Source organism: Cygnus atratus, chromosome 14 (genome assembly GCF_013377495.2).
Source record: "Cygnus atratus isolate AKBS03 ecotype Queensland, Australia chromosome 14, CAtr_DNAZoo_HiC_assembly, whole genome shotgun sequence".
Classification (NCBI taxonomy): Eukaryota; Metazoa; Chordata; class Aves; order Anseriformes; family Anatidae; genus Cygnus; species Cygnus atratus.
Window position 1 is genome coordinate 9,980,891 of NC_066375.1, and position 25,735 is coordinate 10,006,625.

Genomic DNA, 25,735 nt, shown 5'->3' on the forward strand with positions numbered 1-25,735 from the left:
CTTTGCACTTCAATAAAATAATCCATAATCATATCTGTAGCTCCTCTAGCTTGACCCCAGTGGGCTGATTTCTGCAAAGAAGCTTTACAATTCAACTTTCATGTCCAGCCTTCTTTCCAGAAAATAAACACAGACATTTCTCCTCCACAAGACAGCAGGGCAGATCTAGAGCTGGAAGGGCTGAGAAGACAAAACCTTTCCCCTCTGCATAGTTATCATTAGTACAATTCCTTCTCCTGCTTCTTCCAGCACTCCTGCAAATCCAAACTGCAGTTCAGGATGAATGAAGTTGATACCAATGCTGTGAAATGACAGTTCTTTTCTAAGCCAACCCAGGCCTAAATGAGCGGCCATATACCTGCCTAGTCAGTGTTATTATCTTGGGTCATGATTGTGTGATCTGCTGTGGTGGATTTTTTTCCCCTCTGTTGATGATTTTTATACTAAACTTCAAATGTCAGAAACCTTCATTGACTGTTCAAAACATATTTCCACAAAAAAAAGAACAAAACCCCTTAGGAGCAGTGAATGTGGCTATAAAATCATGTAAAATGTTTTTCTTCCAGGTACTGTTGGCAGTCTTAAGCCCCAGCTCAAACTTCACCCAAGCCATGCAGAGTCTTCCCTCACCTGTTGTAGAAGCCCCCATATACAGTATGATTTTGCGCTGGAGGAATTATGCTAAACTAAAAAGTTGCTCTGACTGGAAGGAAAAACAAACAACAAAAAAACCCCCACACATAGCACTGGTCATCCTGCTTTTATTATGGCTCTATGCTTTGTTTGGGAACTTATAAGGAGAAAGAAAGGCGGAGGCCAGGGCCTGGTAAAGTAGAGTTAGGGAAAGATTAAAGAAGTGTTAGCCTTGAAACATAGGACAGTTTTGAGGGACTAAGTGGAACTGAACTAAATTGAACAAGTCATATGGCATGATCTGTGGGTCCAATCACTTGGTGATGGGTTGAATAAAGTCAGGCAGCAAAATTCTTGAGTCTTACTAGTAACAGGAGCCTGTGCTAAGCTGAGCATCTGTCACTGTACGAGGACTGATGTAGCTATAGACAGCACTCAAAAGTTTGTGGGCAAAACTAGCTGCACCATCAGATGCAGTCAGTCTGGCAGAGACCAATAACTTTGTCTTTTGGGCTCAATAGATGTTCTTTTAGAGTCTAGTGTTGGAGCAAACTAGAATCAGTTGCTTCAGGCTTGCTAAAAGAGGTAGAGAACTTTTCTGAAGCATAGCAGGAGAGATGTGACCTATGAAAACAATGTTCCTTTCATATGATATCGCTCACCCTCACGTGATATGTTTGTGGCTGTACCATATAGCAAGTCACAAAGAACTTAATGCGTTTTGGAAGTTGACTTTATGGTCAAGATCTTGCCAAGATAAACTTTAAGCTAAGTCAGCTGGTGCATTACAGCTTCTTGGCACTGCTAAAGTGTAAGAAGCTGGCTGTAAGTGCCATAGAAGCAGACATGACTGCTGAAGGTGACAAGAAAAAGGGATTATATTGTACATTGAGCCAATTCTTGGACCTGTCTAAAATGCTAGCAAGCTTATGACTTCTGTTTGTAGCTCTTAAAATGCTGATTTTCTACATGGGATTAGAGCTTGCCTTGCAGGTGATAATTTAGAAATTCATTGGTATTTTGAGACCTTAGACTGTAAAATTCACTATCTCAAAACCCAGAGATGTCACAGAAGGTTCTTCTTTCTGACAGTGTAGACTCATCTTTGTATAATGATTTATCTCACAAGCAGTTAACACTGGTTTTATTCCATGCTTTCAAGTTTATGCATATCAGATTATCTATAGTCTCATTGGCCTCAGGGTTCACCAAAACATCCAAAATTCCAGCAATGGAGGCTCACCACCATATCTGGTGTCTGTACAGTATCTGGTTGCCAGATACAGTACAAACAGACCCATTATTCTGTTCCACTATCATAAACTGTGCATAATTTCTGTGCTAGCTAGTAATTCACATACCAATATGATTTTTTTGCATACATAAATGAGTGCTGATTAGTGTGATTAAGACTGCAAGAAGCTGGATGAAATAAATGGACAGCTTTCTACAAAGCTCTATACAGTATTCCTTACTCTGGCAGTCATTAAACCTAAACAGGGATAGTACTGGTGTTCAGAAAGCCTAATCACAATTGAACACTATCGATGTGTTAAGGCCTGTTCTGACAACTGACTGTTACTTCCTTCAAAAACAGGCACTAGTTTTTCAAGTCTTGTGCTGTGCAAAAGTAAAGGAAAAACACTGTCCTTTCATGCAGAGCTGGTCTTATAGCTGACACTGAAAGATATCAGCTGGGTCTTGAAATGACTTTCTGAAAAGGAGTATCTGTTGCAAAAGAAAGGGGTTCAAGCACATTTCCAAGTCTAAACACAACAGTGGCTGCAGAGATATTTATAGGATGTTGTGACATCCTTTGGGAGCACCTTAGGACTGGTCATGTATATGGTGTTTGTCCTAGTGCTACTGGATGCAGACACTGGTGCTCTACAGCATATCTGGGGACACCACATACCTGGCAGCTTAGTGATACTAGCTTGTTAAGCAGTATATTGGTGGGCTGCCAGGTAGGCTGGGACATGTCGTCAGCCACCCTCAAAGTACCTGGCTCTGGGTTGTGCACAGATCGGGGAGTGCACCAAGCTCAGGGCAGTACAGACTTGCACATCTTCATTTGAAGATTGCAGGCATTATACAAAGCTCTGGTTTAGTTATGAATAGCTATTGTGAGTTACTGTGAAGAAAAGAAGCTGAGAGTAGTTAAGGCAGCTGGCACCTTATCAAAAGGATTTGTTGTTCTGTATAGTTTACGTGACCTAAAGTTTAACTTGTTTTTATTAGTGTTTCTGTGAAGAGGAGTTAGACTAATGTTGGACACAAAGATGGGAAAATGTTTGTGTTCTTGGTCTTTCCTAAGCATTTGCTAATAGTCACAGTCCCCCCAGTCTGCATCTTTTTACTGTCTGCTCCCCTCTTCCTGATGAGTCTTGTGCTCCTCAGCCAGGCTGCCCAGCATGACAAAGCTGTTCCTTGATTTCCAGGGGAAAGTGACACCTGCCAGCTTGTGACCAAAGGCCTTAGTGAATTTGAGGATGTCACCAGGCTAAGGCTGATTTCTGGGTTCATTGTCTGGTTTTTTTTTTTGTAGAACAGATGAGCAAGGGCTGCTCAAGGTTTGCATTGGCTAAAGGTGAACAGAAACCTGCAGAAATTCAAGCTGATGCTCTGTCATTGATTTTTATGGCAGCTGGTGGATCAAGCTGACCAGTTAATTGGGAGTTTTTGTATCTTGCTCACAGGGTTAATCCTATTTGGAGGGGATAAGTGAAAGAGGAAGAATCTTTTAATCAGAAGTAGCAGAGCAAAGTGAGCATGGCAATGGGAGAAGCCTTCAGAGGCTGACAAAATTGCAAGCTGCACGTTGCTTAGTGGACTCCCTTCCTGGTCTCTGTGCAGCTATTTTGGAGCAGAGCAAGAGCCACAAAAGCCACAATGGGCTCAGCTCCCTCCGCTGATGGCCAGACCCTCCAGTTCCCTTTTCCCAGTGCAATGGTGACGATCCACATGTCCACTTGCCCTACCCCAGTCCACACGTGAGCTGAGGGAAGTCAAATGCATTTGACAAACTTTAGTCATCTTCTCCGAGCTAAAGATCAAAGGTAAATTTTCTTGGAGCACTAAATTGCAAATCTTGGAAAAAGAACTATATTAGCATCAACAATGGGATTAATTAGTCTCCCCTTGAAGCCTTTCAAACACATACTGCCAGTTCACTGTAATGTCAGCTTTCTTTATTTCTTCCCAATGCCTTACCGGTCCTGCACCCCCTTCTGAAAAAAAGTATGCTCTTTTCATATCAATTTGAGCTATTGAAAGAGGGGAGGAAAAGGTAAGCAGGCTGAGCAACCAGACTGTGTAAAGCACAGATAACAAAACAAGCTTTCAACAGTCTCTTTCAGGTTTTTGTGGAAATGAGAGAGAACAGCTGAGCAAACTCTTTGTAGGAAATCTGTAGCATGTAGGGATGGAGTGTGCTGGTTCTCTGTGGTGGGATGTCAGGAGAGGTGCTCCCTGGGTGAGTGTGTCCATAACAGACAGGGCTGTTCTGCCAGCTTTGCCTGTTTATATTCTTTCCCAATAGATGTTTCTCAAACCAAATTTCTCCAAAAACCTCATTTATGCATCTCCATCATCAGGCTATAGCAGTCCTTTAAAAATACCTATTGAACTATAAATTGTTTTGAAGACAATGTCAATCTGTCAATCACCTAATTTTCCACATTTTTCTGGGTTTTGTGATGAAAACTTGCATTTTTTTAGTTGAACATTCACTCCTGTGAGGTTTCTCCAGTACGGTATGCTCACAGGCATGAAAGAGTAGTTTGACACCCAGGTTTTACGCATTGCCACATAGAAGAATGGTGTGAACTGCAAAATGCACACAACTGTGTGAAGAATTGGCCCAGCTTTGCCAACAGTGAAATACAGAAGTCGGGTTAAGGTCTGAATCTGTGGTGTGACAAGTAACATTTCCAGTTAACTTTATCCAGGCAATGAAAGGGGGAGGGGGCTCAAGGTTCTTGGCAGAAGTGGTGGGGAGAGGGAAGTGATACAGAAGATGACTGTCCTATCTGGAAAAAAAAGATTGACTTCCTACTCAAAATGAACCTTCCAGGGAGACCAATGTAATATGCAAAGGAATAGCACAATGGATGCTCATCTCCAGAGACATATGTTCAAATCCTAACTTCAAATAGCAAATTAAAAAAAAATCCTGTTCGTGTTATCCTAGTACCCATGTGTGCTTCATAAAAACAGCAGACGACTTGCAGTCTGTTCAAGCCACCCTTGTGCCTGCAATGAGGTAGGGCAGAATTAGGGCAGACATAAGATTTGCTAGCATGCTGGCAGAGCTAGTGCTATTTACTTGCTGATAGACCCTTGACACGAATAAATAGTTTTCTATTGCTTGCTTTTCTAGGCTAACACTGAAGCTCTTCCTTTAGCCTTTTTTTCATGCAATCTGAAAGACCTTGATATCTTTAAGACCTCTTTTCCTTTGTTTTGGGGGGACTTTATCTGAGTATGGTGGCATAAGTCTTGTTTTCAGAGAAATCAGGTAAGAAAAAAAGGAAATACTTAGCAGTTAAATATAGATAAAGACATCCAAAAACTTGGAATCTCAGAGAGACAGCAGGGGATGGAAACGCATTTTTAGGGGTTATACTAGGTGCATTAAAGGGAATGCAAATTGACTACTTCCAAATATTACTTTTCCACTTGACATCAAACATTCTATATTGGAAATTCAATAAGTAACATCAGTGCGCATATTCGGCATAATTGTCATGACTGAGGCTTTTACTCATTGTACTTGGAAGCTTCAGCATTTGCAAGTAGCTTTCATATAAAATAACTACATTCATTGTCTCTCCCTACTTCCATTTAAGCTCCAAAACACTCACTGATGGTGAATACGCAGCTGAAATTTCTGTCAACTGAGGATTTACATTCTGGGCTTAGGCCAGCTTTGACTTGGAGGGGAGGTTTGTCTTATTCATGAGAATAAAGAAAATACTGAAGAATACCATGCAGTGGCGAGGCTGTCAAATGTGAACTGCTTTCTTTGTCTTGTTCTGTTCAAAGGTTCCTTCCACATCACTGACCTTTGCCATGTCTCAGAGGGTAGCATTGATGCTCAATGTGGTGTTGCAACCCTTTAGTATTAATGTTTTTATACTTAAGGATGAAGGGAGAGAAATCTGGCACTTCTGGCAAGGTAACTGTAAGCACAGACACGTTTATCCCTATTAGAATAAATCTCTTAAGTTCATTCCCAAGTGTTTTGTTTAATGAGCCCTAATCACTTTGCAAAAGCTTTCTGTGTATATTTGGGTGAGCCAAAAATAAATGTCTTCACTCTTAACTGTCCCCCAACAGATACTGCCTTTTCTTTAGCTTGCATTGAAGCTGTTGCTTTGAGAGCACTGTATTTCTCAATACTGGCTCTCTGCTAGTTTTAGTATGTTTGTTTAATAACAGACCATAGAATTAGATGTCATCGGTTCAGCAAATTGTTCTGCATCTCATAAAATATCAGCTTCCTGTTTAAAGTACTTTATGCAGAACATTTTGTATGGCAGTAGTACTCTTGTAACCCTGAATGCTGAAGAAATCAAAGGAAACGGAGGCAGTAAAATATATGCAACAAAACATCCCTATAAGTATATGCCCTTTGCTCAGATGCACACAAGCTGGTTGAGAACAGGCATTGTTCGTGTCAGAATTTGGCCTTGGTTTAAAGGTATGTCCCAGAGATGTAATATGCATGGTATAAAGATTTATAAGGATTTTCTTATATTGCATTTTAAATACTGAATGTGCAGAGGTCATATGTAACCATGACAGATTAAACTTGAGAAAAATTTCTTGTACCTACCTGAGTTACTGATGCAAGCCCTGTAGAGAAGATACTGTACCTGAGCTCTGGAACCTGACGAACATCTTGGCTCCTTTGCAAAAAGGAGTATGTCTGTTAACTTCTGCTCTGAACTTGCCTGGTACCAGGGAAGCCTTTTTTTTTTTTTTTTTTACCATGCCAGTAGTTCAAAGTCTCTTAATGTGAAAGGCAGGCAGATCTAAGAGGAGGAAGAAGCAAATGAAGTGATATAAAAAATACAGGTGATGTGATTCAAAGGGCAGTTTAAGAGCACTTGCAGTAGGGTTTGAGATGGATATGAACTGAGCAGGACTGCTTGTATTAGTGCAACAGTCTTTTATCCTGACTTGATGAGATTTTCACCTGTGAGCATGGATAAGAAAGAATATCATAGATACCATACAGATTTAAATTAAATTTTGTGGGAAGGGTCAAGTGATCCCTGCTGAGAAGGTGACCATGCTTGGGCCCTGAATGATGGGCAGAATGGGGGTATCTTAGCAATGACTAAGGAAAGTGGGCTTCTGGTCAATCTCTGCTAATGATGCATCACTGGCATCAGCTTCTGCATCCTGATGGCTGCCTGGAAGAGCTATGCCAAATCAAATCAGTGAGGAAGACTCCTACTGATTTCAGGGACCTCAAAGGTGTTTCTAAAATCTGTTTAGAAGCCTGTTGGTGCCATGGAAACACTTGTGTACTTGTAGCTACTGCAAAGGGGGATGAAGGACATCCAATTTTTCTTTCATTATTGCAATGCTGATCCAATCTGCAGACTGTGCTATAAGATATTTAGTCCAGGCAACAGCTCCTGAAGCCCATGGTGGTTGCGTGCTAAGAGCTGGCCAAAACACGCTTGGCACCTGGTCCTGTGTAGACATGGCTGCCCTATCTAACTTGTTTAGAAAGCACTTGTATTTGCATATCAAAAAATAATCATGGTTAATAGGAGTGACAGATACTTATTACTTCTCATTTCAAACGCAGGACTAATTGTCGTCTGTCCCTAGTAAGCAATTTGAAGAAATGCTGTTGCAGGAAGAATTAGATAATGAAGCTCTTTTCATCTGACACTTACGTGTAATTTACTTCTAAATCAACTCCCCTGGGAGGTGGCACAAGCTGTGACAGTGCAAAGAATATTTTAATGGTTTTGGCAAGAAGTCAAAGCAGAAAAATTTCTATGTTTTGATTCTGGACCCCTAGTGGCTAATATTTCAAAACAGGGGTTCTGGGGGTGGTGTGTTAAATGCAACATGGGTAACTGTTATAAGAAAACCCGTGGAGGAGATATAGGAAGAACTATATCAGTTGACTTATGCTCTTAACTCTAGAAGAAAACAACTTCAGCATATCAATGTATAATTTATTGCTTTGCTATACTCTTTATATGAACATGTGTTCTTATAGAATGCCATTATAGAGTCAGCAGTCTTTTGCATGGCTGCTTAGTCTAGGTCAGGATTTAAGGAGAGTGGTGCTAAACAGTATGGGATGAGTCAGTTTAGCTCTCTACAACTGGATTAAATATTTTCACCATATTAAGACATTTGAGTGTTGTCCAGGTGAACTAGAGTAACAATTGTTACTTCCCAAGGTGAAATAACAATGCGTAGAAGAATAGTCTTGTCTTTGGACCTTCTTAAATGCCCCTCAATGCCTTGAAGGAGTGTGGAAGAGATGGGCCTGGTCCTAGTGAAGGCTTTGAAGAGAGAATGCATTCTCTGCATATGAAAGGCACTTGGGTGTTTTCTGTGCCCAAAGATATTTTGCCAAGGAACGGTTGGTCAGTTCTAGCCATTTAATTCCTGGTAGTAAAGCACAAGGAAGAGGAATTAATCTCTAAAATTGTACTATGCCGTCTCCCTTTGTTACAGAGCTCCATGTGGGCTCTTAAATCAGCCTAATTTCGTTCAAGTCTTACTCTGCAGCTGCTGTTAAATTGAATCCCCGAAGAGAATATAAGTTTGGAGGCATAAGAGGGCAGAACAGAGAATGTTTCTTTAATTGTTATTATCCACCACTCTGAGTCACTAGTGTAGAGGAGTAATTAGGGAATTGTGGTATATTTCAGTAAAAGCACCATTTCCCTCCCTTCCCTCTCCTCTTCCGTAGAAACCATATTTCAGGGCTTGTCACATTTATAAGCCTGAGCAAGAATCTCATATGCAATAATCCCAACTTAATCATATCTTAACTAAGCCCTTTCTGCTGAGATTTATGGTGACTGAAAGAAGGCAATAGTAAATAACCATAATAGCAGGCACAGCGAGACATTGGGCCTGTACTTCGTGACTTTTTTAGTTTGCACCCCTTTTGCATCTGGCCAGGGAACAATTGATTCTTTCTTTGTTGCTACCCAGGAGGTGAAGTTCCCAGTGCACTGCAGTAAACAGAATTGCTTTGGGATCCCCAAAACATATGTGCTGCTTTTAACATGGCAGGGAACAGCACCAGCATCACCCAGAAAGAACAGCCAGTACAAAAAAGCTGAAGGCTACAGATTAACAGGCTGTTCCCCAAAGGCAGAAACTGCACAGGGAACCAAAGGGACTAAGATTCAGGCAGCCTGACAAATACAGTATATAATCATTTGGGCTCAAAGCGTGGAGCTGATATAACCACTTTTTGATGTGGTATGATCACGCATGTGATGCAGAAGAAAAAAATACCTACATGAGTCTGTAGTTTCCAGCCAGTTTGACCTGAGTAATTATGTGAGAATTATACTGCACCGACCTCAGTCTAAACTATTTTAATTTTGACCCTCTATTCTCTGTCCAATTACCTCTGAGATTCTGGCTGCAGGTTTACCAGCAGAGAAGAGGGAATGTCTTTGGGACAGAAAACCAAGAGGGAATGCAGCACATAAGGCAGTTTCAGTGACCAAGAGTTTCCCAGGGTGAGAAGAAGGAATATAGCCATAAATAAATTTTAATACGAATTTTGGCATTATGTAGTTCTACCTGTAAACTTCAGCATGTGGTTGTTGATATGTCTGTGGTGCACATTAGAAGGGATTATAGAACATCTGAGATCAGCATGTAAGCTGCAATCTTACATGGGATGATGGCAGTTGCTCACCTGCCAGCAAATATGTCAAACAATATGAAGGGAATGGCCAAGAGGACTGGGCTATGTCCACTTACAGGTATTGCCTAGCCATATTCCCGAACTTTGGCTATTTTTGCTATTTCACAGAGCAAGGAAAGGAAAATAAACTACTACTTTTGTTTTTTTTCCAGCAAGTCTGAGAAATATCAGTTATGTTAATAAATAGAGCCCTTGCATAACCACGTAATTTGTAGAAAACAGCACATTTCAGAAGCAAACTGTAAAGATTTTATTGGCAAAACTTAATCAGCCTCAGTTTCCCTTACTGTTGTTTCCAGCAGCAAGCAGATTAGGCAGAGCTGCTCATACAAATGCCTTTTATCTTGCTAAGCATTGCTCTTTGCATTTGCCTCCTGGACCCATGCTGTTGAAAACTGAACTTTTTATCTTCCAGTTGGTAAGAATTAGTGGTTTTCTGCTCTCAGGCTGCACAAGAACTATTTTCTTCAAGCTACCTTAGAAAGACTGAACTTCCATAGGATCAGTGTGTAGCACTGATAAAGCCACTATCTCTGGCTTCCCATTTGTTAACTGCTCCTCAGTCTGGATATCCAGCTCACTGTTTGAAATTCATTGGATAGACTTCTGTAGTGAGCAGACTTCAAATCGCTGCTGCTTTGCTTCTTGAATTTGCTACAAGAAATAAGGACAGCTCAAGAAATAAAGATAGCCTCTTATATTAAAGCATTTTTACAACTGAAGACCAATAAACATGTCCCACAGCATGAGGCTTGATTCTTCTTTGATTATATCAGTCTAATGTTAATGTAAAGCTGTTCATTTAAGTAGGGGTATATCAGATACAGCAAGTACTTTAAATAAAGTATGTGTTAGTCTGGTACTTCCCTGAGGAGTCCTTTTCAGGTCTCTCTTGCAGGGAAGGATGGCAACAGCATCAGAAGTGAGAGCAGAACAAGAAGAAAAACAAGTAAACATCCTTCAGTGAAACCCACTGTCCTTCCAGGATCAGTGATATCCCAGGGACTGTCAGACTTGCACATTCATACGCCTAGAGCTGGACTGTGGCATATGGATGTTCATTAAAGCTTCTTGGTGTGTTTACTCACCCTGGGAGTCCAAACCAGCTCGAGGTTGCTCCAGTTTCCTGTTGGAGGAGAGCTGGGAGTTGAGTCTGCAGGAAGGACTTCAGCTGCTGGACATGGGCAGTCCCTGAGTGCTTCTTGGGGAAGAGTTCAAAGCAGCTTGGATTCATCAGGACCTTAAATAGTGGGGAAAAGTTCCTGTCAAAGCAGCGTTGAACCCCAACAATATTGGAGGGACATTGCTTTGGGAAGTGTTTAGCTGCTGTGGCATTAGCGAAGTGTTGTCTGAAGTGGGAGAACCTTGTACAGGTTATACCTCTCTTCTTTTTTTTTGCCCAGCAGAGATGAAACAGCTTGTGTGTATCAGGTGGGGTAATGCTCCAGGAGCCAAATGAGAAAATGGCTTGAACGGAAAGAATAGTTGTTCTCAAAACCTGCAGGATTTCACTCTGAAACCCTGTTATGTTTTAGAGATGGTTCTGTTGCTGTTCATCCTTGCTTTGTAGCTTTTCAAAGATCTAGTAGGAAGTCAGTGGCAATTTTCCTGTTGATTCCAGTGGGGCTTTATCTCAACATTTATTTACTATCTCTTTTTCTAAAGCAGCTACACATAGATATTATCAAATACAACTGTTATTTAATCACATCCTCAGATCACCACATCTAGATCGCTCAAGATCTGAAGGACACCATGCAGGAAATACGAGGTTTCACCTGTTGCAGTCTCCACCAGCCTGGAAGATGCCATTTCCTTGCCCACAATAATAGAATATTGACTGTGTGGTTTTGCCAGTTTTGGCCTGCTTTTATCTGCTGAAGGCAGCAACTTTAGTCATATCAATCATGAAACATGTAGATTAACAAAATGAGAGGATAAAACATGCACTGGCTTTAATGTTTGTCTGTCCAGACAGCATAGTTGTCACAGGAAACGAATCTTCATGAAGCCATCTTTATAATTTCATGTATTTATCACAAAAGCAAAACTCTGCAATATATTCATTGTATATCAGTGTCTCCTTTCACTTCTGCTCCTAGAAACATTAAATCAGCACCAGTTTTCTATAACTCTTACTTGTTTACTCTCTCTTCTCCCTAAATCAATAAGCTTTTGCAGCAAAGTCTTATTTCAGATAAGCAGGCAGTAGCTGCAAAGCTCTTGTATTCAGTGATGCTTAGGAGTTCTGATAAGGTGGTACACTTTTTTTTTGAGGGAGAGATGGTGAAATCCGGAAAACCCTGCAGTGATTTCTTTCTGTCAAGCAATATTTCAGATTCAAGATCTTATAGCAGAACCAAGAGGTTTTGCTGAATATTTGAAATAGTAGGTACTTTTATGCAGAAAAGGAGTTGTGCAAGTCCTCACTGATTAATTGCAAAAGACTTCATAATATTAGGCTGCATCCTTGATGGGATAAGAGAATACAACATTTCTGTATTTTAAACCTTTTTAATGGTGGTTAAATTCTTCAGTCTTTGATTCAATGAGTGTTCTCTTAAAAAATAAATAAATAATAATAATAAAAATCCCTCATGGAAAAGGAGAGGGGAAGAGAAAAAAGGATCAGGGGAAAAGCAGAAATGTCAGGATAGTGTAAGAAATGCCCTGGGGAGGTGGCAAACACTTCTGTAATTAGCAGTGTGAAAATGGCAGATTTGTTAGTGATCTCCATGCATTATTAAAAGCAGCAGAAACAAGAGCTGCCCACTGTTCTCTCTCCTGATAAAGTTTCCTTATTTTTCCCTGTTTTTCTTCCTAGCTGGTCACTTTGCTGCCACTCTGGCTTTGTTTCAAGCCTGGCTGGGAAAATTGTCCTGGGCACTGGCTCTGAGCATCAACATTTTTTTTTCCTCCCCAGTCAACTGCTTGGCAGCCACATCCAAGATGTGATCACCCCTGTCCCAGCCCAGATAAGATAATCCTTGCTTGCCTGGCAGGACTAGAGCTTGGTGATGGAGCAGCTTCAGGCCCTGTGGGAGATGGTCATCCCACACCTTTTCTCTTTTCAGTGTATTACCTTAATCCTTAACAAGCTTGCCCTCAGCAAACTCATGCAGAGACAGGAGATGTGGGTGAGCAATAATCTTCCCTCCTGCTCTTGTGGCTGGCTTGGTCTGACCACATTATCTCCCTGCTACAGACAGGGCTATTAATATATACCTTCATCCTCCTAGAAACAGAGCTGTCTCCATCACTTCTTTCCCTGTGCCAGAGCTGTACCTGCTCTGAATATATTCTCAGCTCCCCTCTTCCCCTGGTGCCAGCCAAACCCCAGCCTCTCTGCACTTGCAAACTCCCAGCACTTTCTGCTACAAATCACTGTGCTCAGTTTTCAGTCCTTTGCACAAGGGATCCAGCATCATACCTGCTGCGCTCTACATTGCAGCTTCCCTTCAGTCTGGAGTGCTTTGAAGCACAGCTAATGAGAACTTAATAATGACACCATCTGGACACTAAACTACGTCTTTTCACACAATTTGTACCACTGATGGTGCTGGTAAAAGGAAGTGATACACGCACAAATGTCATGAAACAAAATTGTTGTATTGCTGGAACTTGTTAGGCTGGTACAAAGAACATCCTACTTTGCAGCTAACTGCTCTCACACCAGGTTTTGTGCTGTTATGCTGGTAAATAAGCTACACAAAGCACAGACATTTTAAGCAGTAGGGAGTAGCTGGCTAGGAAAGGCGTCGCTGAATTTCCAGAAGGCAATAGCAAAGAGCTGTCTCCAGGCTGTTTCAGTAATGAAGCCTCTCAACAGCAGTCATCTGTAGAGAAAACTGCTTAAGCACAGTCCTTCCTCTGGAAAATACCACTTGGTGCAGCGTGAGGATCCTCTCCAGCCTCCCACTTCAGCTCCCCTGTGTAGTTTTGCAGGGCAGGTCCCAGATGTCCCTGGACGAATTGAAAGATGGTGTGAAATTCAGGTTTACCAAAAGATGGGGCTAGAGACCTCCTTCCCCTGGACAAGCTGTCCAGATGGCACCCTTGGTGCCCTGGCCCCAAAGCAGCTCCAGAGTCCTGTTTACCAATGCATAGCGCTCGAAAGTGTTATAATTTCAAGCTGCTAGGCTTCAAGGAGCAATTCTGTTAACAGGCAACTGTAGAGCCATCATATTTGTACTTTAGGGATTTAAGCCTTTTGAGGTTGGTGAGACAGGACAAGACATATTGGGCCCCCTGGATATATATGTTAAATTCTGATTCTTTCTTGCAAGAGTGGAAAGCATCCTTTGTGCATGCTTATTCAGTAGCAGCACAAACCAGAAACTAATTAGGTCAGTTCAGCTCAAAGAGGAGCTGTAATTTGTTAGCAGCTCAGCTGTTAAAGTGAAAAGTTGTTTATTATGATAGACAAAAACATGTTACTATGGAATCACCCTATACAATTAGACTTATATGGCTGCCAAACAATTTTTTTATTAGTCCCACAAATGCCCAAATGCAGGTGTTTTCTCAGCGGTCCTTTGCAGCTCTTCTAAGTTGGGTTCAGAGATGTATGCGAGAACAAACTAGTGGCTCCTTGTCTTCCTGCATTCACAAGAACTCTTGCATACCATTGATTTTTTTGAGAGGAAAAAGTGTTGCTTGTCACAATCCAGCTCCTCCATCTTCAAAGCACTTTGGCAATCTTGAAAACCTAGCTGGATTTTTTTCTGAAGTTGGCTGGATATGCCTTTTCTCTGCAGAGTATGATTTATCTGCCCAGAGTAGAGATGGACTGACAAAACCGCTGTGTGGAAGAGGGAAGCTTTCTTTATCATTGTAAAAATCTATATTGCAAAAACAAATTGACAACAGGGCTTAATCTCTGAATAAGTGAAGTTAAGTTCCAAACAATTGCAGCTTCTCTTGGTTGACAGGCTTGTACTCAGATGTTGTAGAGGGAGGCTGCATTATAACAAACTACTACTGTTGCTTGGATTTTCAGGGCTGTCTGGATATGATAGTTCAAAATACTCTAATACATTGGTAAGTTGTTGCTCTGTATGTATCTGCTTGCCTTTAAGGTCTGCATAAGCCCTTGCAAGATCAGAGTTTAAGAATTAGGCCTCCAAGCTCCAGTTGTGATGGGAATTGTGTGCCTACTGTGTAAGCTGCTTTCAAAATCCTATCATCTTCACTATTCTCTATTAACCTGCTGGGACAAAACTGATCGTGAGATATATTTGCACTGAACTTCTTTCATGATGTATACATTTGTTGCATTCAAAGCAGTCAAGTCATCCTTAATACAGGCACTGTGTTCTTATTCTGCTAGGTGCAAATACCATCACTGTACTTTCACAGGCAAAGATGGAAAGAAAAGTTGGTGTCAGCCTTAATTCTGTATTTCCTGGAGCCTTAAATTGGTTTAAGATAGACCTTTCACACCAATGGGATGACTTTTGGATTTCTGCCTTTGGGGAGAAGAGGTCAACATGAGTTTTACAACAAGTAATTTATTTGAAAAAATGTTGTCAGGGTTCATAGCAGAATATTTCCAGTTCTTGGTCTGTTTGCAAAGTTCACGTTCTTTCTGTGCTGTTTCTAAGCAAATCTATCAGAGCTCATATTCCTAAAAAAATAAACCAGCAGATGCAGCCCAATATGTCTGAGCCCCTCTAAAATACACGCTGAGTATGCAGTATCTGAGACATGTTACTATGAAGAGCTGGGAAATCATACCCTATAAATGTTTGTAGGTATCTAAACATATAAAATCTGGCAGTCAGTGAACCTTCACATTGAGGGCTTGATTCAAGCTGAGCCTCTATTGATGCTGATGGAGATTGAATCATAATTGTCTATATAAACAATGGGTGGATTGTTTGCAGAAGTGCTCACTGACTATGAAAAGATCTCACACAGCTTGGAAGGATATTCACTCTTTCTCTTAATTCTTAGCTGGTAGGCTTTGTCATGTTCATTTGCAGATAACTGAGGAAAAGAACTTACATGCTATTAAGTTTCAGCAAAGACAACGTGAACAGTCTGTGACTGATCCCAGACAGCATTAAATGAGGGCTGGTCACTGCTCAGATAAACAGGTTAACAAACCACATGGCAAATGTGATCTGAACTACTCCAGAAAGGGGAATGGCAAAGAATTACATTCAGAGTATAGACAGTAAAAGTAGGAACAATTTAAGGATGGATATGTGAGGCAGCCTGAGCAACCTCACTGCCTAAAGCAACCAGGAAAAAAAGTACTCCACGAAAGGAAGTTGTGCAGTCATGGGAAGAAGGGTGTTTCCACCTGGGCAGGGATGTAATGAGTTTCTACATGGACTCCGCAAGAGATGAACAAAAATAATAAAGGAGGATGAACATTTCTTAAAGGGGAAAAAATCTTAAATCCTTTAAGAGCATCTGTTGGTAGCAACAGCACCACTTCTAGTCAAGACGTAACGAACTACAAGAATAAATGTACATGTTTGCACCATGAAACAGGCTGAGATTTCCTAGGTACAGTGGAGGGATTTACACAGCCACATGAATAAAAGCAATCCTGTTTAGGTTTCAAGCTCAATCTCTGATATTCAGATATATAGAATTATCTAAACACTATCTTGCAATTGACAGGTACCAGGACAAGGTCAGTTAATCACAACAAAATGGAGGAGGAAGGGTAGGGTTATTCTGATATACATGGTTCAGAAATGAGCATGTTTGCCAGGGTTTCTGCTGGTTATTGTCTCCTATCTTGCACTGTTAAAAGCCGCTCTGTGGGTGTCATGGTGTGGGAGGCAAGCATGAAGAGATGGAGCTTTTGCTTGGCTAGACTGCCATGCAGAGGGCAATCAGGAGGTTGAGTAAGAATTCGCTTTGCTTGTAGGGAGTGGAAGAATTACTGTGACCAACTGCGTGGCCCTGGACTGCAATATAGACTTGAGCAGTATTAAAGAAGCTAAATTATTCTAAGAGGAGGACAGTGATCAACCAGTTTGGGCAGAGAATCTTAAAAAGGAAGAAAGGTCAGAGAAAGATGAAGAGCTCTGGAAGGATGCAAAAGTCCCAGGGAAAGAAAAAATCAGATACTGGAAATATGTATTTACCTAAAATTTGCATTTTTTTAAATCTGACAATCATACAGTTAGGTTATAAAGACTCCGAAGTGATCACATAATCCATCTTCCTGTCTCAGAGGAGGATCGATTACTCCTCTGTTGCTTCTGGAAGATTTCTGTTAGCCTGTTGTTGAAGGCTGTTCAGCAATGAATCCTTCACAGCCTGCAGGAAGTCTTCTCCATGACTTTACTACTTACTGAAAGCTTTTCCTGATGCCTAACCTATAACATCCTATAAAGTAATCTGAGCCAGTTCTTGTCTTAGCTCGCACAAATGCAAGTTGACTTCCTGTCACTGCAGCTCTCTTCAATATTCAGTGTGCAACATTCTCTCAAACTTTTTTATGCATATTAGTTTTGTTAGAGATGAGATTTTCTATGCTTTAGGCTGCAATTCTTTGTCTCTGCACTTGATCCATTTCTTTTATCTTAAGTGTAACATCCAAACACAGATGACTCCAGCCATAAGTTTTCCAGGACTGAACAGCAATAGTTCGAGGTTCTCTCAGTCTTGTGGTTTGACTTGCTTGATGCTTGTCTTTCTTGCCATGGTGCAATGTTTTTTTCTCGTGGTGTGCTATTGCTCCCCTTTTTTTCTCTCAGCAGACAAGTTCTCTGATCTACTGTGCATATCAAACACAATATGCCGTAGGAAGAAAAAAAATTTGTCACCCTGTGGTAAAGTTGAAGCATCTCATCTGGGTCTGCAGACACATTTTTTCCTCTAAAGTATAGAGGTGATAAAAACTTAGCCCTCCTAGGAAGCATCCTGTGTAAGAGTGACACAGAGTTAACACAGGCTGTCTGATCGAGTGGCAAACTCTGGATGTGTTGCCTGTGGCAGATAGTGTTCTCCTGCAAGCCTGTGTACAGGGAAGGGGTATGAGGGTTCCATAAGATAAAGCCCCTCCAATTTCAAATGCCTTGTCAGCCTTTCCCCCGCCACAAGCAATCCCTCCTTAGGATGAGGCAGACCTTTCCCTCTTCTCTCCTGATTTCCAGTCCTTCTCCATGCTGTGTGTCCCAGAGCAGTCAACCACCTTGAGCTGGGCACAGACCTGCTGTTGAAGTGCAGCTGGAAAAATTGATCATTTCTGGGGACAGAAATCATTTTTGTCTTTACAAAAACATTTTGATTGTGACAATATCTTGTATAGAGTATCCCAGTAGGATTATCCCAGGGCATCTAACACTGTAAATATGGGTCTTCAGTGTAACAGTAATGGTGTTTGGGGAACACGCCATCCATCCTCTTGTGCTGGTGACACAGTGCTAGTCATAAGCGTGGAACCAGCTTAGTCCCCTTCCCTCAAACTTTTACAGCATCACCTATAATATCTCTAGTGGCTAATTTAAATAAGTTCTACAAGAAATACATAACTTTAAAGCTTAGAAATAGGACTTCCACTGATTAGCTGAGTTTTGTGATGGAAGCTGTTATCCCAGCCGGATGCAATTAAAGCTGTCCCCATGAGTATGTGCTGCAGTGGGATGGGATGAGTATTCATGATTCATCTCACACAGCTGCGGTCATTGGGACCTGGAGGCTGGGTGCAGAAGACCCCAGCTTCCCCTTTAGCCAATAGGGAGAAAAATCCTTCTACAGAGGCCTATCCATCCTGACTAATTTTAGGAAAGGTAGAGGCAATTAGGCCAGACAGCTTAGACAAACTGAGCTGGCTAAGGGGATAAGCAGCATTCCCCATTACTGCTGATGTAGAAGCCTTGTTTAATGATTAGTCTCCACATTGAATCATTTTCAAATTGCCCAACTCACTATAAAATTCCTGAAGCGTCTGGAAGAAATACACAGGAGCATGTGGCTACGCATGCTGCTTGCAGGGTACAAAGGATCAGAGGCCTGTACGGTCCCTCCCATGTCAGTGTCTGCCTCATGGCAGAAGCTTCTGGGGACAAAGCCCCACACAGTGCATTGTTTGGTGACTGCTAGACAAAAGAAACAACATTTTGGTCTTGTACAGCACTATTCCTTCTCCCCTGCAGGTGCTTGCCTGTCTCTGGCCCAAAGCATGAAGGTCAAGAACTGCTGCTTTTTTTTATCCTTGTCAGTGACTTGTTGCAGGTGCTAATCCAAGTCATATAAATGCCTAATCCTATTTTGAGTCTGACTTGTTAGCCCTGTAAAATGTAACAGTTCACAGGTGTTCGGAGGAATAGTTTAGCACATTAGCACACTTTTTTGATGATTATTTTCATGGAGCTCTTTAAATAACCATTAAGTTTTGACAGCACCAAGCAGAGGCAGCAGCTATTTAAAAACGGAATGAGGAGAGGGGAAAAAAGCAGTTAAGTTGTAAAAGTAAGCAGCGGGGCCCTGGACAACCCACCTCTCCTTTGTGATCAGGCTGTCTTTGGGGAAACCAGTGCTTGCTTGGCTGCTGCAGATCTAGGGCAGGTTTACTGTTGATTTCCATGTCATTTCTCTGCCCTGGTGATACTGCTGTTCTCCCTTCTGTGCAAATGTATGATAGCAGTTCCTGACCCAAAACTGTGAGTTAAGAATAAATCTAAACCCACTCTTAATCTTAGCTTCTTTCCCCAGCTTTCACATGTTAACGTACAGCTGGGCTGGATTTGGGCTGGACACTAGAGCTTGCTGGAGGCTGTCTGGCTGTGGCTGTGTCCAGCTGTGGCTGCCTCTGCAGCACCCACCAGGCTCTGGGACTGGTGAAGGATCAGGTGTAGCTACCATCCCATGTCACAGCCTCATTATGTGGCTAACACTTAGCACTGCCAGCTGCAGCATCATCCTGTTTCCCTTTCAACTTTTTCCATGTTTACAGCAAAGCTGGCCAAGGGATTTCTATCATGGCAAAGAAACATCTTTAATTTAAGGCCTGGCTGCTATATAGACATGCTTGTGTAACTGAGGAACCATGATGCACAAAAAAAATCCCTTGCTTTTTATTTAAGGGCCTTGTCTGACCTAAATCCTCAGAGATCCACAAAGTGGGCATGTTCTGTTTGTCTTGTCCTCCTGTCCTTTCCTTCTGCAGGAGTGTCCTGCATATCGAGTGATGGCATCACTCTTTTCAGCCCTCTCCACCTGCAACACAGGCATGAAATATGTAGTCTTGAGACTGATTTGGTTAAGATTGCCTTCAAAAAGTAACGGGCTAAGTGTTGTTATGAATAACTGACAGTGCAAGCAGGTGCACATTGTAGGGGTTGCAAACATATAAGTGGACTCTGACCTATTAGCTGCCTCAAACATTTTTCACTTAAATGCTGGCAATTTATCCTGTGCTTTCTCCTGTCTTCTCTGAAATCAGGGTAAATGATGGCTGTACCACTGACTCAGGATGCATCCATGGAGGTAGGCAGAGCTGCCAGGCATCCCAGGTGCCCTGCTCCACCTGCAGGGAGTTTCTGAGCAGTGTTGTGTGGGCTGATGGCACGGATCTTTCACTATCTGAAATGAACACAACAGTAATTGGATGGGACAGAAGTTAAGTGGTTGGGATATTTGCAAAAGACTCTTAATACTGCAACTCCGAGAAAACAAAGATGCTTGCAGAGGTAAAAGGGCAAAACCAGCTCGTGCTGCAAAGCAAACAGTTAGGGTTAAATACCTGCCACCTGGACAGATGAGTGGGATGAATGAGTAACAGGAAGGAAGTACTAAGGGTTAAGAAGGGAAAGGGGGGCCTTTATCTTGGTATTAAAGGTTTAACCCAGTAAATCTCCCTCTCTCTTATTTCTGGGTTAAAAATAAGAGCACTTGGAAAGCTTAAGGGCTAGATATGAGAGGCCAGACATGAGTGTAAAGATGCTCAGACACAACTGGGGACTGTAGAAATCCCTAAGCTGCTTTTTCTGTGGGTGGGGATGAGGAGAATCATCATTCGAAGGGAGAAAAAAAAACTTATAATGTGACTGCATTTTTAGATGACTGCAGTTCTTAAAAGCAGCCTTACAGTGGGGTTCATTTGCTTAACTACAGCCAAATATATCATCGGCAGGAACCAAACTTGAGGCAACACATCTGCACTCATCATGCAGCTGCTTTCTGGGGTCACCAGAAGTATGTGGAGAAAATGGTCCTTTCTAGGCTAAAGTAGCTGTCCGTAGGAACCTTCTGGAAGCGCCTACCTCTCTTCATAAACATTGTGTAGGATTTATCCCACTAGATATGAAGAAATACTATGTTTCAGATAGGTAAAAGTGAATACTGTTATGTGAGTACCCTAAATTTATTTGTATGTCAGCTCTGCTGAAGTCTTGTTCTGCAAAACCCCTCTTGGATAGGACCGCTTCCAGGTTTGAAGTGGATGGGGGCTTAAAAAAGATTATCAAACGTGAATCCCTTCAAACTGCAAGAAAATCCAGACAGCATGTCCCAGACTCCTAAATGGAATCATTGATAGCTTTACAATGGCTTAGCCCTGAATTTAAAATTCTTAAAAACTTGATGAGGGGTCACAAATAGTGTTCTTTGTTGCTATCCCAAGCAGATTCTGTAAAGAATCTGCTTTTCTATGAAACTTGCTCATTTTTTGTGAAGGTCAAATATGAGTAGAACAAGCAGTGTGGGGTCTACAAAACCTTGACAAGCCTTGTTTTCCTGTGCTGGTCACAGAGGGCTCCCATCCTCTGTGGTGTGAGGTAGCAGCTAAAATGCAAAGACAACTGAAGATAAAGTGCAAAGCACCCTTGGCTTTGTAAAATGTTTTCCCTTGTTCTCCTGAAGAATGGTCTTGGATTGGGATCTCTGCTTTCCTCCAGCAACTTTCCCACCAGACTTACCCAGCTGATGAGAGTAAGCAAAGGTGCTCGTGTGGCTGGTGCTGCATTCCCCACCTTGGAGCTGGGAAGTCATGCTGTGCTCTCTGCTTCTCGTACATAATTTTCAACAGGAATGATCCTGGAACCAGACCCTGCTCAGCAGGGCTCACTGATTTTGCATGAGGCAGGCTGGAATATTGCTTTGCAGCTGTATTAGATGCCCTTAATAACTAACTTTCCCTTTAAAATGAGGAAATGGAGCTGCTGAAGGAACATGAGTAGAGTGTATACCAGGGAGCTGTTCTCAGAGACAATTTTATGGCCAGAATCACATTTGAAGCAGGTTCCTGTTAAGACAGGAAATACTGTGCTTACAGCAAAAAAAACAGGCCTGTTCCAAATGTTCTTGGGGTTATTTGCATTTTATGCCAGCAATAAAACACAACAGATTTACAGGAAATCTGCCAACCTGTTTATTGGGCTTAAAATCTGACTTCCCCCTGCTGCTTTGTAATAAGCAATAAATGAACAAACATTGTTCCCCAAGCTGCGCTCATTCCAGCTGATAATACCCAGGATGCTTCTCTGTAGGGAGAGGCTGAGTAAGAGGCTGCTTTTTGGTGCTTAGATCAGGCACATTTGCTGTTCCTGCAGCGTGGATTGGGCACGTCAAAGAAATATAGTAAGAGATGGGGGTGGAGACAGTTGTTTCTTATCCAGATGGAAGGAGAAAATGATTTGGGGTATTTGTGTAGACCAATTTGGCAGTGTCATATCACAAAATGTGGGTCCGACAAGGTGGGTAAGTGTCCTATGGGATTGGGCTGAGGCCACCGGGTATTCGGACAAGTTATTCAACAGATAAACTTTTGGTCACTGTTGATGCAGTTGTGGAGTACCTTTGCTCTGGGTGATTTCCAGAGCAGTGTGTTGGTGCCTGGGTTGGTTGGTTGTTTGGAAATGTGTGCAGTCACAGGTGCTTAGGTTAGAAACAGTGGATTGCAGAAGTGGAGAACAATGAGTACTAAGGTAATTTAAACTAGGAAAGTTTGAGAAGATATGGCTGCACATTGATTTTGAGCTCAGACAGATTGTGGATATTGCTCCCAGGTGTTATTTTCCTAATGAACACGTGGCATACTGGTTAGTCACGTTGGGCAGAGTATTAGTTGGTACTAAGGACAGCTTCAGTGTCCTCCACCTGAGGAGGTTCTGTTGTGCTCAGAATGGCTGAGTTGATACCAGGAGAGAGACAGGTCAGTCACAGCATCTGATGGGCTGGTTTGGTTCATAGCCTGGTAAAATGCTGGGGATCTGCAAAATGCTCTGAATCTGTGTGCTTAGGAAGGAAAACCTTCTCTTTTGGAACATGTTTTATTTTTTTAGATACAATGCTTTTATTTTTTTAGATACAATGTAATGTTATGAGCAGTCCAAATCTAAATGTTTCTGAACTATTTTTGTTACTGCAATTAAGAGCAGCACTATGGGTCATTAGCATTAATTTTGTTACTCAACGTTTAGTGTTGTAAACACAAAAAGAGCCTTCTTTTCAGCAAGAGGACTGATCTTGATCTTGAAAACAATTTTGAAAAGAGTGGGGAGACTAAGGGAGGACACAAAGTAGGATTTAGTATCGAAATCTGTGCAGTACAATTTCCATATACAATGCTATTGTAAGGGTCTGTTAAATAGAAATTGGATCATAAAGTAATCATAAGAGGCCACATTGCAAAAGCATAACCTTGATCAAAAAAGACTCCTCGCACCAATATTTTTGTAAACAGCATCTACTTAAAATTTAAATCTTAGTATACTCTGTGCATATAAGTCTGCACCTGTGAGTAAATCCAGACAGACAGAACAACTACATTTAACAATATCTGCACAGACCTGTATCTTGCACTGCTTTGGGTCCTGATCATCTTTCTTCCAGTTTAGCTCTGTTCCTTATTGCTGTGCAACCATCGCCCTGCCTGCCATCTAACGACTTGTGAACTGTAATCCAGTCCTCCATTTTCTCTCTGGTTAGTGAAACCAAATGGGGAATGACACCCTGGAGGCACTCGGTTTGGACACCTACCTTAATGAGATAAGTCACGCTCAACTTTATATTTCTGAAAGTGAGGAGAGGATATATGTGCTGTGATAGGGAGACCTTCCTTTTAATTATAGGCATTTTGGTGGTGCTTGAATTGGTCACCACACAGACACATGAAATGGTGATTCCTCCCTCAAAGCAGAGAAGAAGGGAACCAAGAATCTGCTTCCAGCAGGTCAATGGCAGGACAGCCTCTGCCTCGCAGGTCCTGCTCCTTCTATCCATACCTGATGCAGCCCTATTTCTCTTCCCATCCTTCCATCTCTCCCTCACTTCCAGATAGGCTTTTCTCTGCTAGTTTCAGGCCATCAGATCACCTCTGTTTCCACTCTGAAAACAGATGGACGAAAATGATTTTATCTCTGTGGAGCTAAATATCTTTGTGGTTCAGTGAGCTCCTTAAGAAAAACACAAGGAGAAGTGAAGTTCTAGTGTCAGTGAGATTATTATGGCTTAGTGGCTTAAACCAGCAGCTGGTAATGGCAGCTGTGGAGCATAGCCTGGTTCAAAAGAAATTCTGTAGTCTGGTGTCCCCTCAAAGGAGAAGGATAGGGTGTGACCTACATCAGCTAGACCTTAGTTTCAGCCATTGACAAAGTTGGGGAAGAAATGAGAAATTGGATAAAGGGCTAAATATATAGGAAGGGACAGCACTGAAGTGACAAGACCACCATTCAATCCATTAAGCAAGGAACAGAGAACACAAGGGTGTTAGCAATAAGAAGATACCAGAAAAAGAGCATCTAACTAGGAAAAAAAAAAAAAGGAATTTTGAGATAAGGAACCTAACAAATAACAGGAAAAAAAAAGTTAAAACATTTAATACACTTTTATAGATATTACTAAACTGTCACTAAAAATCTAACTGGTAAATAATGTGTTTCAGTGTTTGGTACAAAGGTAGAAATGCAAAGTAAAGGCAGTGTGCATAGCATGTGCTCCTTACAACACCTTAGTGGGATCTGAAGTAAGAATAGTAGTTCTACAGTGCATCATGCTGCACAGTTAGTGTTTCACCAGCCTGTGATATATCCTGGTGGATTTTGATGAGGTAAAGTCCCTGTTTATCCTCAACACTATCCAATAAAGTGGTTCCTTACTAGCACAGGTAGTCTAATTATGCTGCCTTCCAAGTGGCAATGCAAAGCAAAAGTAGGGGACGACGTTCTCAGCAGCACTTATAAAACCACTGTGCATAATTTTAATGATTTGCCTGCACAGGTGAGATGTTCACTTTTCTGTTAGCATTCTTGGGGAGTGGATGCTTCAGGTTTCTAGACACCAATCAGAGACAAAACAGTTATTGTTTAGGCCAGATACTGGGGATTTCAGGGAAAGCAGAGCGTATAAGTTTTTTTTTCTAGCAGTAGCTGAGTATGGGAAATAGTCTTTCATGGAAGCTGTTTGTGGGGGCTAAGAATTAATGTTAAATTAACTTTTATCATTTATCACTAATGTACTCTAGACTTTCTTCTCATCCTGATGAAGTTTGAAATAAACCAGGAGGGCAATTTTTGAGGTTAGAGAGCACATATTTATTCCAAAAATCTGCAGGGAAGGCTACTTTTATGTCAAGTCGGGATGCTACATATTCTGAGATGTCAGCTTAAATGCCTTTATTATGAAATGAGAACACAGTAAACAATTTCAACTTAAACAACACATGCACAGGTGCGTCCTGTCTCTTCAGTATGGCCATCCAGCAACAAGGAGCAGATCCTGCTCCTGGTGGTGTTCAGGAGCTATTGCAGCTTTGCTCCCAAACCATCCCTTAGCCTCACTAGGAGTTACTCCTGCAGGGTTTGAGAAAAGGCAAAAAGTTTGCTCACTTCAGTCTCTAAAGATGATAAACAGGGCTCCTGCTGTCCTTCCCTTTTCCTTTTTAGAGATTTACTTTGATAGCATATTGGGCAATCATCATTAGAGGCCTGTGCTTCCCCTGCAACGGGGAATTCTTCAAGCCAGTAAATCAACCTGCAGGTAGCTTCTGTCACCAAAGGTAGGTGACAAAGATATGCACATGATAAAACTTCAAGTTATGAAAGCAAGATGGGAACTAAATTAGCCTGAAAATCTGTCAGGCACAAGGCACAAATATATAAGTTTATATCTCAGTAACTAAAATTTCCTGATAAAAGCTGCATGCTGTTTAGGTCAGAATGAGTGCAAGCAATGAGGTTCATTTGCGCATACTGAATAAAAGGG